The sequence below is a fragment of the Echinops telfairi genome, unplaced genomic scaffold (genome assembly GCF_000313985.2).
Source record: "Echinops telfairi isolate 266 unplaced genomic scaffold, ASM31398v2 ScPeMD7_443;HRSCAF=831, whole genome shotgun sequence".
NCBI classification, from domain to species: Eukaryota; Metazoa; Chordata; class Mammalia; order Afrosoricida; family Tenrecidae; genus Echinops; species Echinops telfairi.
Window position 1 is genome coordinate 69,233,646 of NW_022104341.1, and position 17,463 is coordinate 69,251,108.

Here is a 17,463-nt window from a genome sequence, read left to right on the forward strand (position 1 = left end):
TTCTGAGCTAGATGGCCGCTTGTTTACCTTCAAGCCTTTAAGACCCCAGGTGCCATATCTTTTGATAGCAGGGCACCATCAGCTTTCTTCACATTTTCTTATATCCACATTTGTCTTCAGCGATTGTGTCGGGAAGGTGAGTATCATGGAATGCCAGTTTAATAGAACAAAGTATTCTTGCATTGAGGGAGTACTTGAATGGAGGCCCAAATGTCCCTCTGCTATCTTAATACTAAACCTATAAATATATGCACATAAATCTACTTCCCCATCATCATATATAAACATATTTACATAAGTAAATGCCTGTAGTTAGACATCTATAAATGTCCTTTGCCTCCTAGTTCTTTTCTTTATTTCATTTTACTTTCCGTTTGTCCCACTATCATGCTTAGCCTACATTTGCGTTTCAGTAATTCCTCTCGGTTACATTGTCCTTGGTCAATCCCTACCAGGCCTCTTACACCCTCCTTGCCACTGATTTTGGATCACTTGTTGTTCCCTTGTCCCTGAGTTAGTTAACCCAACTTCTTTTCCCCCACCTCCCCCTCTGCCATGTCCCCCAGGAACCATGGGTCCCATTGTTTTCTCCTTCCGATTGTTTATCCAGCCCATCTTATCTAGATAGACCTGCAGAGATAATAAAATGCACATAAAAACAACACAGAGCATAACAAATCGACAAAAGAGAACAAAACATGGACAGCAACAAAAAGCTACGGCCACTTTATAGAGAAATCTACAATATCAAATATTTTTGAAGATGTGCAGTATACACAATTCAGACAGCATATAGGAAAATTACATGTACTCACACCCAAAGAGAGTTTCATTCTTTATTGCAACATTATTGTACGACCTAAATTTGAAAGATGCCTAAATGTCCACCAATATGGATGGCTTAATTAAAATACAATCATATGGTAAAATACAATCTAATTATTAGCATGAATGATTTAGTTATAATAGTATCAAAAGGGCAAACTCTTGAAAACATACTGGTGGGTAAAATACGCAGGCTAGAGAGGAACACTCCCCCTATGAAGATTGACAGCCTGGGAAATTCGAGTTCCAGTTCGACTCTGTCATATAGACCCTCTGTGACTCAGGATCGACGCTTTGGCAGTGAACTGGGAGTGAGGGAGCAATTAGGGTTTAGAAGTAGAAAACCAGGCATGTCAATTGAAGAAAATAGTTATCTTTGGGGAATCAGAGAGGAATCCAAAAGAGAGTCACTTGTATCCAAAATGTTTTTTCTTTCAAAAAATTTGAAGCAAATAACAATATCTAACCAAACTGGGTGCCTGTCAATAGGAGGTTATTGTTATGTGCCTTCAAGTGACTTCCAACCTGTGGTGACCCTACCTATGTGTGACAGAATGAAGCATTGTGGCATCCGAACACTTATGGCTGCTTGAGCCCATTGTTGCAACTGCTGTACCAATGCACCTCATTGAGAGCCTTCCTGTTCTTCACTTAGCTATAATTATATCTATACTCAACGTTATGCTTGAAATAGTAAGAAAAGAAATAGGAAGGCAGTTAAGTGTGACTATGAGGGAATCAAGTGCAAACTCTAGAATCTCAAATGATATGATGTGACACAGTAAAATTTTAAACTGAGCTTTGTTGTAAGTCCAAGCCTAGTATAATCCCAGATCCCCTGCCTTCTTTTCATAACTGTGAGTGACACTAGGTTTCAAAGCCAAACACTCTGAGTTTGAATCTTGGTCCTAGAACCTATTAATTATGTACAATTAGACATCTGTTTTCTCCTCGTTAAAATTAAACAGTAGGAGCACCTCATAACAGATATTACGGGATGAAATGAGATAATATTTGTACAATGCTTAGCCTGCTTCATGGCACCCCAACAAAAAAAGCTAGTGTGTGCTTTAGAGCTCCAGGTCTGGTGTCAAAAGACAGGAGCTGGATGTGAATTTTGAATTGCATACGTTCGCTCATTTTGGTTTTTGTTATAACCTTGTCAGAGTTATAATGATTATTATCTCATTTTACTCATCTGAAAGAAGAGCAAAGTGTAGAATAGTCTAAGATATAGGAAAGCAAAGCTGAGAGTCAGTCTTGTTCCAGTACAGGGAATCTATCTTTCAATTAATATCCTGGATTTATTCCACTAATTTTACAAATACAGGAAATTAAATTGTTAATAAAATATTATAGTCATCCTTCTTGAACATTGTGTTTTTTGCTTTATTGAGCAAGGAGTCAATCTGTCCTTGCTGATGGAGACTAATAACAAGCATCTACTTAGTGCATGTATTTGTGACTCCAACCAAGTAAAATAACTGAGTTGTTGATGAGATATTGCTACTAGATAAATAGTCCCTCCTTATACAGATTCTTGGTCTTGAATACGCAGGAAGATCACTAGGCTGTGATATTTCATTCTGTTGACCATTTTTCTTCAATGATAGGTCTCTTTTTTCATAGTTTCTCTGACTTCTCTGAAAAATTACTGCCTCTTCAATTCTCATCTTCTTCGATAGCCTGTGAATCCGACTAGAACTTGACTTTGATAGCTGCTGAATATTTTGAGTGAACAACCCTTTAATGTAATTTTAGGTCAGTGAGTTACTTTGATTAAGTCTTTCACTCACTCTTACTTTGTGTAGCAAGTGTTTATTGAACGACAACTATGTGCCAGTCTCTGGATTCTGCCTAGGAGAAGCGAAGGGTAATAAGGCAGGGCAATTCATGGAGGGAACTCACAGTGCAAGGGAGGCAGAGATGGAAATGGATGATTCTAGTGCAGTCTTACTTTCGAAGATGGAGCTATTGCTGAAGGAGCAAAGTCAAAGAGTCCTCAATTCGATGGGCTGGGAGGTTCAGGGAAAGTGACACAGAGACATTCTTTTGGAATGGATACTTCTGTTAATATGTTTATGTCCAGCAATACAACACATGATCTTTTTAGAAAAATTGAGTAGCATAAAAGAAACAAGAGGAAACTAGACTAAGGGCATCATTTTACCACAAGTTAACCATTATTAGTGGCATAAATGTATTCCCAGGTTAGCAACATCTGCCTTAGGAACAAGGCTTTTATTGTTAAGTACAGTTGCCCTCACTTCAAAAACATTGAACCAACTGGTACCCCAAGCAAATTCATCACAATGGCCTTCATGTGCTGCATGCACATGTAGCTTCAAATCCTTCAAAATGCTCTCACCCTTTTGTTGCATAAACCAACAACAACAACAAAACCGGCTGCCATAGATTCCATTCCAGCTCATAGTGACCCTATCTATGGTTTCTAAGGCTGTAAATCTTTACAGGAACAGATAGACTCATCTCACACAAGCAGCATCTGATGGGTTTGAACCACAAAATTTCTGGTGAGCTGCCCAATGCTTACCCGAGAAGGTCACCAGGGCAAGGCTAATAAGAAACAGATCCATCTGTTCCTACTTACCTTTGTTGTGAGGTGACCTTGAATAGGCTCAAACCAACACTTCTCATGATTTTGCCTATTGGTCCATTTTTGAGGATTTATGTTTTCTTAATCTTGAGTTGTGATCCATATTAAAGGTTGTAGTCTTTGATCTCCATCAGCAAGTGCCTCAAGCCCTTCTAGCTTTTATCAAGCAAGCTTGTGTCATTTGCAGATCACGGGCTATTATGGAGTCCACCTTCAAACCTGATACTGCCTTCCTCTACTGTCATACACTTTCTCAGATTATTTGCTCAGCAGATTAAGAACGGTGAAAGGATACAACGCTGATGCACATCTTTCCTGATTTTAAACCATGCAGTACCCCCTTGTTCTGTTAATCATCTGTCTGATATCCTCTTCTGATATCCTCTTCTGGCAAGATCCATCCGACTTTAGCAATAAAAGTGCTTGCTCCACACTGTTCTGAATCTGACTTGAATTTCTGGCAGCTCCCTGTCAATATAATGCCCCATTCATTTTATAATTATCTCCAGAAAATTTTACTTATGAATTTGAGTTAGTTAGATTATTGTGCCAACCTGGCCAATAAACACATGTGGGATTAATTGAAAGGCGGAGGGATAAATGACTTGGTGAGCCTTGCCTTTTGAGTTCTTGGGTCTCTTGCTTTGTGATGGTCACACCAGGGTGCAGCTGCCTTAGCAGTTCCCAGCTTCAGCTTGCAAGACTGACTTCCTACAAGACATCCCCATGAAGAAGCCACATGGGCCTACCCCATGCAGCCCTGGGTGCTGGAGCAGCCATGTGGAGACCCCTGCCAGTGCTGAGATGCTTATAAATTCACTGACTCAGCTTTCCTCCTGCAGTTGACACCATTGCCTCTGTTTTATGAGATGGAGGACTTTGTGGATTGGTGTTGGACATATGGGTTAATGGGTTAATGTTGGACTTGTGGCCTTGAGCAGCATTGGGTTGGGATGTTTTCTTGATGCACACTTAATCTTTACATAAAACTCTCTCTTATACATGAGTTGCTATGGATTTGTTTCTCTAAAGTACCCAGACTAATACAGAATTATATTAATAATATTGTTGAACAATTTCTGCATTCTTTGGGGTCATGTTTCTTTGGATTGGGCACAGATATGGATTTCTACCAGTCAGCTGGTGAAATTTCTTAGCATAACATGAGTTAGTGCTTGCAGTGCTGCATCGATTTGTTGAAACATTTCACAGGGTATTCCAACAATTCCTCTCTCCTTGCTGTCGGACATATGGGCTCCTATCAGACTTATGGACTTCCTCTGGACTGGGCTGAGATGTTTTCTCAATATTCAATTGCTCTTGTATATCAAGTTCTTTCTGATACACATATGGGTGTCTATGCATTTGTTTCTGTATTCTACCTGGACTAACACACCCATGAATTCTTTAATATTGCAACTTGAGGCTTGACTTTTTTTCCAGTGGTGTCAGCTCAGTATATGTTGAGTATGTTCTTGCTTTTGGGTTTTCTAACTCCACGTCTTGACACAATTCATTATGATACTCTGTGTTCTCTAACTTTTGAAACTTAACTTCAACTCTTTCACTTCTTCATTTGTTCCAGATGCTTTAAGTATTCTATGTTCAAGAGAAAATCTCAGAGTTTCTCCTGACATCCTCTCTTTTATCCCCCCACCATCCTATTTTCTGTATTTTTCTTTCTTTTTTTGATCATTTTATCGGGGGCTCGTACAACTCATCACAATCCATACATACATCCATTGTGTCAAGCACTTTTGTACATTTGTTTCCCTCATCATTCTCAAAACATTTGCTTTCTATTTGAGCCCTTGGTATCCGCTCCTCATTTTGTCCCCTCCTTCCCCGCTCCCACCCCCTCTCCCCCATGAACCCTTGATAATTTATAAAGTATTATTATTTTGTCGTATCTTACACTGTCCGACGTCTCCCTTCACCCACTTCTCTGCTGTCTGTCCCCCAGGGAGGAGGTTATATGTAAATTCTTGTAATCTGTTCCCCCTTTCTCCCTCACATTCGCTCACCCTCCCGGTATTGCCACTCTCACCACTGGTCCTGAAGGGATCTTCTGTCCTGGATTCTCTGTGTGTCTGTCTTTTTAATGGTCTTTAACTTGCTTCATGTCTAATGTTGTTGATTTCATCCCATAACTCATCTGGTATTTGGCTGAGTTCAATGTTTCAAATCTGGTCTTGAAATGGTCTCTACATTCAGGATGGGTGGACTTAAAGGCATGTTTTTGCTCTTTTGGATTTGTTTTAATTTTCTTCTTGGTCAACCTGAATTTGTATATGAGCAATTGATATTCGAGTTCCACAGTGGGCACCTGGCCTGGCTTGGGCTACAGATATTGAGCTCGTCCTTACTCTCTTTCCACAGATGTAGTTTAATTATAATATGATTCTCGTGTATTCCATATAATGAAGTCCGCTTGTATAATCACCAGTTTTTTTGTTGCAAATAGATATTTTCAGTGAAGTGATAGGTCTTGCAAACTTTCCTCATGAGATATCCAGCTTTGTTTGGATCACTAAAGCCATATTTCCAATGACTAGACCTTTCTCTTTGTTTCCAGCTTACACATTCCAATCACTGATCATTATCAGTGCATCTTGATTGCATGCTTGATCAATTTCTGACCAAAGAAGTTGATAGAATTCTTCAATTTCTTCACCATGGGCTTTCATAGTTGCTGTGTAAATTTGAATAATAGTTGTGTTAACTGGATTTGTATAGGCATATCAATATTTTCCTATCACATCAGCCTTTTACTTCAAGATAGATCTTGAAATCTCCTTATTGAATTTGTTATTCCTGGAGTAGTATACTATTTGATTATCTGAGTAAAAATGGCTAAAACCTATCCATTTCAGCTCACCAATAACCAAGATATTAGTCTTTATGTATTCCATTTCATTTTTGATGACTTCCAATTTCCATGGATTCATACTTTGTACATTCTACATTCCTATTATTAGTGAATATTTTCAATTGTTTCTTCTCATTGTGAATCTTTCTCCAATAGCAGGCAAATGTCCCCAAAGCTTTGCTCCATCCAAATCCTTAAGGCCCACCCTACATTGAGGAGGAATCCCTTCCCCAGTTGTATTTTTGTGCCTTCCAACAGAAAAGACTAATTTTCTGGCCCTGTCTCAGACAATACTTCATTACTATTCATCATAGTTTTGGTAATCCCTCCAAAGTGGATTGCCTCTTCCATCCTCCTAATCGGTCCTTAGTCTGGTAGTGCCTCTGACGCTTGTTCACTGTGGAAGACCCTGCTGGTATTTGAAATATCTGTGGCGTAGCTTTCAGCATCACAGCAATCTACAAGCCACGACAGTAGAGAAAAATGACGGAAGAGTGAAACTGACTTACCTAGCCATTCTTACACACAGAGTTAGGAATGGGTCTCATTAGTAAACTGGGGATGGCTTGAATTTTATAAGGCTAACCACTACACTGATGACCTCAAACTTCATGAACAATTTTACAATACTATATTTGTTTTAACATATCCTGAAATCCTCTTGTTGTTTTTGTATGTGCCTAATATTCTTCTGCAAGTACGTGAACATTTCTTTTGCTTAATCACTTTTCTATTGATTATTTCCTCTTACAATAATTAGTGTATCTGTTTTTTCTTTCCTTAAAATAACACTCTGATGAATATCTCTGTGCATAAATATCGGTCTATATCTTTAACTGTTTCCTTAAGAAGGAATCCAAAAGGCCAATTACAAATTAAAGAGCATGATTATTTTTAAAACTCAATGTTTTTCCAAATGCCCTTTACTTTACTGCCCTCAAAGTAAGAGTTCAAGCCTTATGGAATTCCTCGGAGGAATTATAAATATGGTCAAATTATTTAGAAATGCTTGCACTCTTCTTTACACTCATATTTCAGTCTACAGTGTGTGTGTGCATGTGCATGTATCTTAGGAAGACACACACACACACACACACACACACACACACACACACACACCCCACCCTGAGCTTGCCTGGTACTTACCCACCCCCTCCAGCTGAGTCAAATGCAACTCCTAGTGACCTTGTAAGACATAACAGAACTACTCCACACGCATTCCAGGGTGATGAGTCTTTATTAAAGATTCCTACATATTCCTCCCCAAAGGTGGCTATTTGGCTCAAACCACTACACTTTTTGTTAGCAGTCAAGCACGTAACTACTGTACCATTAGAACTGCTCTAGTATTTAAAGTGGGCTGTATCTGTTGAGTTGTTGTTTTTCCCCTTTCTGTATTTCTGGTGATAGGATAATATGATAGGATCCTTTTTATTTAATGGAAGACAGGGAAGAATGACACCATTAAATAATTCATGTTTACCTTTTTTAATATCATGTTTTATTTGTTTTCAGGATTCAGCAAGACATGGTGTTGAACCCTGGGTCTAAGTCTTCTTGATTGAGGTACTCTCATAATACAACACGAAGGTAAATATTTGAGGCTGTCAGAGCCTTGCGGGTTTATGGACAATCTCTCTCCATTATGAAACTTCTCACTAATGAATCCGGCTTCTCTGGAAATAATAATGTTGTTCTCTTACTTAAAGCTCTAGATAGAAAGTTCACTGACCCTTTGGGAACTGGTGTCTAGGTGGCATCTGGCTGGTCGTCTTGGAGTTTGTGGTCGGAGAGAGGGAATATTGATTCTCTTTCCTCCTCTCTAAGTAGCAAGTAAATAGCTCAGGAGCGTTCCAGTTTCCTGCCCAGATTTCCACCTTTTCTAATAGATCGTTTGAGATGGGTTTGATTCAAACACTATAGTTACACTGTTCTCAAATGCCCTGCTTTCAATATATGAGTATTTACAGCTAGAAGAAACCCCTTCTTGATTACAAAGATAAAAATCAAACCGTAGATAAGATGAACGTGTCTACATGGGAAACAGACTTGGAGATTTATGAGTTTGAGGAGTAGGCAATGTTATTTTGAAGTCCTAAACTTTGAAATAATGGCAACACTGAATTATGTACTTTGGACCAGGAGCCAAGAAGACACAATGGAAAATGCCTCTTCTTTTGACAAATTAGAAGCATTCATTCCAATAGCAAGTTCTTGTTTATTGGGGATAATGCTGAATGAATCACAAACTAGTGGATGGATGTCCCTTCCCACACTTTTAATTAGCTGCACTGTCTATTAGGATGAACAGAGTGTTGCTTTTCTGTCAATAGATCACCCCTCCCCTCCCCTAAATAGAATAGAAATCTTATTCTTCACAAGGTAATATTCATCTCTTCCCCAGCTAGACAAGCATAGAAAATTAAACAATGGTCCATTAAAAAGCCCAGATAATGTATTTATCATTTCCAGTTTATGTGAGTTTGCAAGGCAAATACAAGTGGGAGTGATTTGTTACGGGACCTTGGGGAGAAAGTGGCCTGGCAAGGAGTTGGGAAGCTGGAGGATCTGAGACTTGTAACAATGCATTTTTAAAATGACGTGCTATTGGAGACAGAGGAAATTAATTACTGTGAGGGAGACAAATGTCACTACTCATTTAAGTGACCTGGCGAAGGGGAAGAGAAACCTTTTTTTTTTTTTTCCCCGGGTTTCTACAGTGGTGAAGCCTGGGTCTCTTTAGCTGTCAGTTTTGTGTGTGTGCATTTCCTCGGCGACTTATTGAGACTTTGGGCTGACTTGGGCCCTAGCCTCCTCGAAAGAGTAGGGTTAAATGACAAGTGGGGGGAAAGGCGGGGTCCTCTGCCTCCTCCCTGGGTGTGTTGGCCAGATTATTCAGCAGAGCTCATCAGGCATATAAATCACCGCAGGCCCTCCCTGGGGCAGCCTGTAATTTTCCAGGATGGGGAGAAGAGATCGTCTGAAGCTGGACTTAGTTTGATCTTTTATTATTGCTTTCCCATCCACAAAGCTATTCTCTGAGGTGGAGTGAATTTGGGAAGACAAATTAAGGTTTTCTACCTAAGGAGAACAGGGAGCAGTAGCTTCTGAAAGCAGTCATCTTTTCGAGATTGCCTGTCCAATAAATCTCTCTAATGCATTCTGCCTATAGACAGAGGTGGAGAATATATAGATGTGTGATACCTTAAAAGTTTAAAACGAGAAAGCACCCAGAGTAATGAAGTCAAACCTTCTCCGATACGCGCCTTACTTAGACCTAGGGATTCAAAGTCACATTCTGAACTCCACCACTAACTGGCCAAGAGGCCCAGCACGGGCCCTGATCATCCTAAACGATCCTGAATGAGCCTTACGCCATGTTCCATACAAAGCAGAAACAATAATCTCTCCCTTCTGTGATTACTAAGAAGACCCATGTGCACAAAAGCGGGTTGAAGCTGGGAACCATGCTGGCGTGAGTTAGCAGCAGCACCCATTTGTATACGCTGTCCTAAAAGTCTTGGTTTTTATATATTGAGTCAACTCAATGATTGGTGTCACTCCCAGGGTCAAGGCTAAAGACCGCAGCATTCTCCTGCTTGTTCTATTAGGATTCACACAATAAAGGAAGAGCACACGCTGTTCTGAGGCGATCTCATGGGAGAGACTATGCTATGCTTTGTGGGGAGTGTTCTGAAACACAGCTTTGAAGGGAATGCTGGATGTTCACCTAGGGAAGCAATCCCAAGGCGTTACCCACCTGCATGTGGAAAACTTCACCCCCTTGGAATGGAGACAGAGCATGAATTGCAGATGGTGGGGGAGATGTGTGAAGGCTATTTAAGTATTCCTGGGGAAAGCTAAGGATGAAGCAAACTAAGACAATGTCTATGGGGATGGAGAAGAGAGCACTTTCAAGGGCCTCTGAAAGACAGGACATCCAGGCTTACATGGCCAGGGGCAGAGGGAGTAATGGCAGCTCTAATGTTCTTGAGCACTTGCCATGTCATGAATGGAAATATGTGGAGAAATACAGGGTACAAAGCAGGTGGGGATACGGCCAGATGAGTAATGTGAGGAGAAGAAGGATGCTCTTGGGCTGACCTCAGGGATGAGCGGTGCTGCTGTGCTGGTGAAGATGGGGAGAGACAAGGCACTGCATACACAGGCGGGCAGTGTGCACACAGAATGCTGCACAGCGAGGCTGTGGTCAAGGTACACACCAGGCCTGCGACATCTCCTTAACATCCAGGCAAAACATGCATTTGGTGATTTCCAATGCCTGCTGTGCTTTACTGTCTCTTGGAAGTGGACTTGGGAACTCTTTGCCTGTTCTCATTAGCCAGCTCCATGATGGCCTAGGATCTGAGCTGCCCAGAGAAGGTTCAGACCATACCGCCTGGGGCTCACTGCAGAATAAATATAAAAGCTTCTCTCAAACAATTCCCTAGAGTTTGGTTTGTTTTTGCTACTGACTTTTTAGAATTACTTGAAAGTCTTCCACTGTCATATCTGAGATGTTGGTGATTTATTCTCCGGGCTAATTTAGATGTTTAGATCTTTATATTCGTTCATAGTCTGCTTAAGTGTGAAAGCCTGCATTCATCAGGTAAATGACATAGTGATAAAGCACAACTATTTTTTTCTCCGTCTTCTCCACATGCTCCAACTCCAACTTCTTACTCATTGCTTGGGTGCCTTCTCCTTGTCTGTTGTTATTTACCCCAGTTTACTCCGGGTATCCTTCTTCCTTCCATACACTAACACATGCTAATCAACCTAATGCACAAGGGAATCAGACCCTGCCCAGTTCTGTGCCATTCCCACGGAGAGTTGCACACTGCACCATCGTGAGCCATTGAACTTTCACTGGCTGGTTTTTAGAAGCATATCATCATGCCTTCTTATTTTATTCTAGTCTGGAAACTCCACTGTAATCTGTTCAGCATCATGGCAATATACAAATCTCCAGTGACAGACAAGTGCTGCCTAGACATGAGATTCAGTGGCCAAGTGAACCAAGACCTCCCACACAGAAGGCACAAATGATACCACCTAACCAACAATGTCCTGATGGTGTTGTGGTCACACGTTGGCCTGCTAATCACAGGTCAGCCATTTGGAGCCAACAGATTCTCTTTGGGAGAGAGAGAAGGCTCTCTCCTCCCAGAAGAGCTACCATCCCAGAGACCCACAGGGACAGTTCCACTCTCTCCTATAGGGTCCCTGTGAGTTGGCCTCGGCCTGATGGCAACGTGTTTGGGTTTTCGTTAATCATCAGTGCCCTCCATAATAATAATTCTTGCTATTTCAATATTTTAATACACCAGGTCCGATGCATTGGTGTTCGCCCACAAGGGTGGGAGGAGCTGGGGAGACTTTCCAGTGCTATATAGCTGGTCCCAAAGAAGGAAACCTTAAGAGACACAGCATTGACAGTGGATAAATCCCTGGTGTGCACAGAGCGCACTGCCCTCAAAAGTGTCGGGTGATGAGTCGTCAGAAGGCCCATGGGGTTTCCCGGACTTGTGCTGGGCCTTGAACGTGCTTCTGTCAGACAAAGTAGTCCTGCTCTGAGAGTGTGGTGCTTGGCCAGGGGCCAGCTAGACTAAACTGAATGGCTTTCCCCAATTCCCATTCCTGTGGGTCTCCACTTATGGTGGGCCACAGAAGGAGACTGCTGGGTGATTGGGAGGGTGGAAGAAAAGTAGGTGCCATGCTGCTGTTCAGGCGCTGACTCATCACTTAACATAAAGTAACAACAAGGCTCTAGAGCTCCCTGGATCCTCTTAGAGTTTCTCCCACTTCGTGTGTGTGTGTGTGTGTGTGTGTGTGTGTGTGTGTGTGTGTGTGTCTTGTGTAGTTCCCATTTTATCCATTAGGGAAGTTATGAAAACCAAGGTTCTAATTGATGTTTTTGGAGGTTCAGCCCATGCTTGAGGTCCCAGTCTGTTCCTGATCACTGCACTCTCTTTCCTGCCTACTTGCCTATTCGGTAGGATTCAAGCCTCCGAAACCTCCCTGGAGCTCAGTTCATCTCAAATATCAGAGTCCACTCAACAGCACCTTTGGATCTCTCCTTCACCCTCCCCATGCCTTTTAGAGACAATGCCTGGATTCTGAAGGTTGATGGGGTGTCGAGTGATTTCACAGGAAGGGGATGAGGAATTGTGGAATTCAAAATCAGAAGACCATTGCTCTAGCCCGTCGTCGTCGTCGTCATAGGTCTCTGGCTGCATGCGTTTGTTATCGGTGTCTAAAACCCTCAGTTTCTATAGCTGGGCATATAAGATGGTCATGTTAACCACTGGGCCCCTTGTTCGTGCCCCCAGTGAGCCCACCGCTGAGGCCTGCACAGCTTTAGATAGCTAAGACCCTTCTTCTACTTTTTTTATTAATCATGTTATTGGGGGTGGGGGCTCTTATAAATCTTATAGCAATCCATCACTCAACTGCATTAAGCACACTTGTACCTACATTGCCATCAACATTTCCAAAACATTTTCTTTCTACTTGAGCCCTTGGTATCAGCTCCTCTTCCCCCACCCATCCTTCCTCCCCCTTGGGAGTCTTTGATCACTTATATATTGTTGCTATTTCGTGTCTTACAGTGGTCATTGTGTCCCTTCACTCACATTTCTGTTATTCGTCCCCCAATCTTGTGATGGGTTTCCCCCTCCGCCCCCTGCCTCCACCATCCCCCTGCCCTCATGATAACGCTACTCCCACTGCTGTTCCTGAGGTGAGCCCCTTCTCTGCTGATTCCATCTCTGCACTCTCAGACCTAGGTGAGGAAAATATCCAACATTATTATCCAATGTTGAATGGTGGAGCCATGAATGTTGCAAATCAGGAAATTTGTGCTTCTGTAATAAAATAGTATCTTGAAACCATAATCACATGAAACCTTATACTATTCAAAGTCTATCAGAGTAACTTTTTCCCTAATTTGCTCCTAGAAGAAAATTTAAGTTACAGCAACTTTGCCTATAGTACAGTGGTTTCTGTTAAAATGAGTTTTTGGATCAAAAACCCCTTACAGATTAACACCATTTCTGCATCTCTGGGCATAAAAAGAAGAAACACTGAGAGTTGAGAGAAGAGCTAAACGTTCTCATACTTGAACAAAAGTTTAAAACCAACCCAAAGAAGCAACACAAAGAGACTGAGACAGAGCAACTGGTGGCAAAGACAACAAGTGAGGACCGGGAAGCGGTAATGAAGCAGCTTGGACAAAGCCACACCACCGACTCAGGAAGTGAAGTCCGCCTCGACGAAGCAGCAGCAAATGAAGAGTGTGGACGTCCCTCAAAGAGAAGAACGCCTGTCTTCTCAGGTGCTGGCCCTCCGTGTGAGTAGACGGGGTGACCCTGGGAGCATCCTGCTCTTGTTGGGAATGCCTATGCCAGACTAGGAAAGTCTGTTTGAGGCAAGAGTATCGCTTCTAGAGAAATGCGTGGAGGAGCTCCGTGACTGCTGAAATCCATACTTATGACCAAACCTTTCCTTGTTCCTGCGCCACATTTATCATCCAACAGCAGCCCTCTCTCTCACACACACACACACACACACACACACACACACACACACACACACACTTTGTTTACATCATAGGGATCAAAGAGCGATAGAGGGCAATGACTGCCAAGAGTAGCTACTCAGAAACCTTGGCTGGATAATGCACATAGTAATGAATTGCCAAGGGACTCAAGGGGGAAATCTTGAAATATTACTAGACATTATGACTACAGTTCTGGACCAAATGAAATGAAAAAAATACAGTGTCCAAGGGAATACATTTCTGCTGAAGATTTAACATGCGAATGCTCCTAACATTTCACCTGCCAGAGGTGTCCTGTTCAAAATGAGCGAAGCCACAGCACAGGAGCTGGAGGAGGTCTGCCTGCGTGTGAGGAACCTAATGGTATCTCCAGGCAACGGATGGAGCTGTAACCTGAGGATTCTTGTGTTCAGTGTTAGGGAGAAAATGAATTTGATCCAAGAGCTACCTGGGGTTGCTGAGAGAAGATTGGGACTGGAAGGAATGTGGGGGTGATATATCATAAACTCAGCGAGTGCCGAGGAAAGAGCTAGAATGGAGAGGAGACCTGGGGAGGGGGATCTAGTTCTTTCAGAGAACTACCAGAAAGCATCCATCTGGTCAACACAGGCCCAGCACCACTCAGAACAAGCAACAACGGAGGAGGCATGGACAGGTTTGGAAGTGAGCTTCAAGAAGGTGAAGAATATCAGCTATCCTCCTGTGTGGAGTGCCTGCATCCTGTGGAAAACAGGGAGGTGCGTTATTAAATCGCTGAACATGACGGATTATAATTGTCTGTCTGCATTTCTCTCACTCTTTATGTTTTCCTACGGTTAAGGGACCCTGCGTTTTGGGGGGGAGGTAGGGAGCACGTTTTTTGTTTTGTTACTTTTCATTTAATCTGAGATTTATCTTTACTATCTAGCTATAAGGATTTTCTTAATCTCTGAGCCACCCTATGTACTCTGTATTATCCCCATGGATAAGAAAGAGTCCCGAAGAGGTAGAGCACTCTGTTGGAGGTCATATAGCTGGTGTATTGCTAACCTAGGACTTGCTAACCAGATCTACCCATTCATCCCCAATCCTCAGAGTCTGCAGCTGGGCTTAGTGTTCTTGGAAGGAAAAACAGGGAAATTAAAAAATAAAATAAAGGTCAGAGGAGAGATTTTAATTTATATAGTGAGTGATTAGGAAAATAGATAGTCTGTCCAGAACTTACATATCCTTCTCATTTTCACTCTCCATATGTAACCTATAGCATTCATGTTACATGCTGCTATATTTACCTATCAGTGTCTCCTAGCTGGGGATATTCGTTCTAGATGAACATTGACAGTAATGTTCTCAGATGCTTCACACATTAGATGCACTGAAATGTATTCCTTTTTCTCTTTCTCTGAGCCCTGAATGCTGACATCATTTAGCTTACCTACTATTTCACCGTGGCAGCATATGAGGAAGAGGAAAAAGCTCAAACTGCAGTGAAAACATTCGCCAAAACTAAGGTTCCAGGAAATGATGGAATAACAACTGGAATGTGTCAACAAGCTGATAAAGCATTGGATATACCCATTTGTCTATGCCAGGAAACTTGGATGATAGCTACTTGGCCAGCTGATTGGAGGGATTCATAATTGTACACATTCCAAAGACAGGTATCCCAACAGAATGCATAAGTAGAATAATATAATTGTTATAACATGCAAGTAAAATTATGCTGAAGATTATCCAACAATGGTCACGACAATACATTGACAGGGAACTGCCAGAGGTTCAGGTCGAATTTAGAAGAGGACATGGAACAAACAATATCATTGCTGATGTCAGACGGATCTTGGTTCTAAGCACAGACTACCAGAAAGACGTTTACTTGTGTTTTATTAACTATACCAAGGAATTCGACTGTCTGGATCAAAAGGAACAATGGATAGCCTTGAGAAGAATGGGAGTTACAGACCACTACATTGTGCTTCTGTGGAACCTGTCCATGGATCAAGAGGAAGCTTGTGAACCAAGGAAGGGTATACTACTGCATGATATGAAATCAGGAAAAGTGTGTGTCGTAGTTGCATCCTCTCACCATACTTATTCAATCTATATACTAAGCAGACAATCAAAGAAGCTAGATGATAGGAAGACAAATGTGGCATCAGGATTGGAAGATGGTTTGACAACTTCTCTCTTTTCTCCATTTATCGAGATGTTCACTATTGGTTCCGTGAGGATTTTTATATTGACATGGAGTTGTGATCCATACTGAAGGATGGATTTGCTTCATCTTCGTCAAGTGCTTCAAGTACTCCTGATTTCCAACAAGCAAGGTTGTGTCATCTGCATCTTGCAGGCTGTTCGCACAGTAGCTGCCACAACGGACTCAAGTTTAAGAACAATGGTGAGGAGGCACGAGACTGTGCCCCGTTTTGCCCCATTGCGGATAGGGTCACTATCAATCAGGAGAGAGTTGATGGTATCTAACGAAAATAATAGTACTTTGCCTCAAATACTTTGGGCATATTATCAGAAGGAATTCTGGAGAAGGACATCGTGCTTGGTAAATAGAGGGTATCGACAAGGCAGAATACCCTAAATGAGAGAGATGACACGGTAGCTATGTGGGTTTAAACGCAGGAAAGACTGGGAGAATGGCATAGGACTGGACAATGTTTCCTTTTGCTGTCCGTAAGTTCACCATGAACTGGAACTGATTCAGGGACATGCAACGACAGCAACAAGATCCTAGTTGAGTTTTTAAATCCTCAACGTGGATGGATTCTCACCACCACCCACTGACATAGAGTTGATGTCAAACCCTTCATAGGGTATGTGACACTGTGAAACTTTACATGAGCAGACAGCCTCATCCTTCTCCCAAGGAAAGAGTGGTCAGGTTTAAACTGCCAACCTTGTAAATAGCAGCCCAGTTCTTAACCCAAAACAGATTTGGGACTCGTTATGGACTTATTAGAGAGAGATAGTAGATAGTGAACAAAGAAGCAGAGGACCTACTTTAGAGTGAAAAACCGGATGAAGCCTCTTTGCCACTTGTCACCTCTCTCTTGTTCCCTCTTTCTCTCTATCTCTGTCTCCCTCCTTCCTTCCTCCTTCCAGCTGTCCCCTCCTACACCTTTCCCTTTGTCCTGCTTGCTCAGCATCAAGTTCCTTATCTTCAAAAGGCAGTTATGAAAAGTAAGTGAAACCATATTTGCTTAAGTATATGTGATTCCAGAAATGTACATTAGCATGACACATTTAAATACAAATCATTAGTGGGAGAATATTTTAACACTCAAAACATATTCTTCAAGTCAAGCTTTTCAGCAAAAATTGGACCTGGACAATTTTAAACTCTCAGGGGGTCAGGGATGATCTGTGTCCACATCCTTTTTGACAGAAGAATAAGTGAGCCCCTAGTGTAGTAATAAAACCATAAACATGATGCCAGGCCGTCCATTCGGTGTCCTGCCCCAGCCCCACCCCCCATGTGCTGCATGGGACACCTGCTCCATAGAGTGCTCTTGACGGCAGCCTTCACAGAGCCTGGAGGGGCCTCGAGGGGTAGTCAAACTACTATCCACCTGCAGGTTAGTGTCGGAGAAGTCTAGCTCA

General features: G+C 42.0%; 1 protein-coding gene across 2 annotated transcripts in view; it reads left to right on the plus strand.

Moving 5' to 3' along the window:
• Positions 1 to 17,463, plus strand: part of DAB1 (DAB adaptor protein 1) — a 1,456,966-nt gene that overhangs the window by 694,961 nt on the left and 744,542 nt on the right. For both annotated transcript variants that reach the window (XM_045291934.1, XM_004699390.4), the window contains exon 3: positions 7,827 to 7,901. The gene's annotated coding sequence lies outside the window, so the exon portion shown is untranslated. The remainder of the gene's footprint in view (positions 1 to 7,826; positions 7,902 to 17,463) is intronic.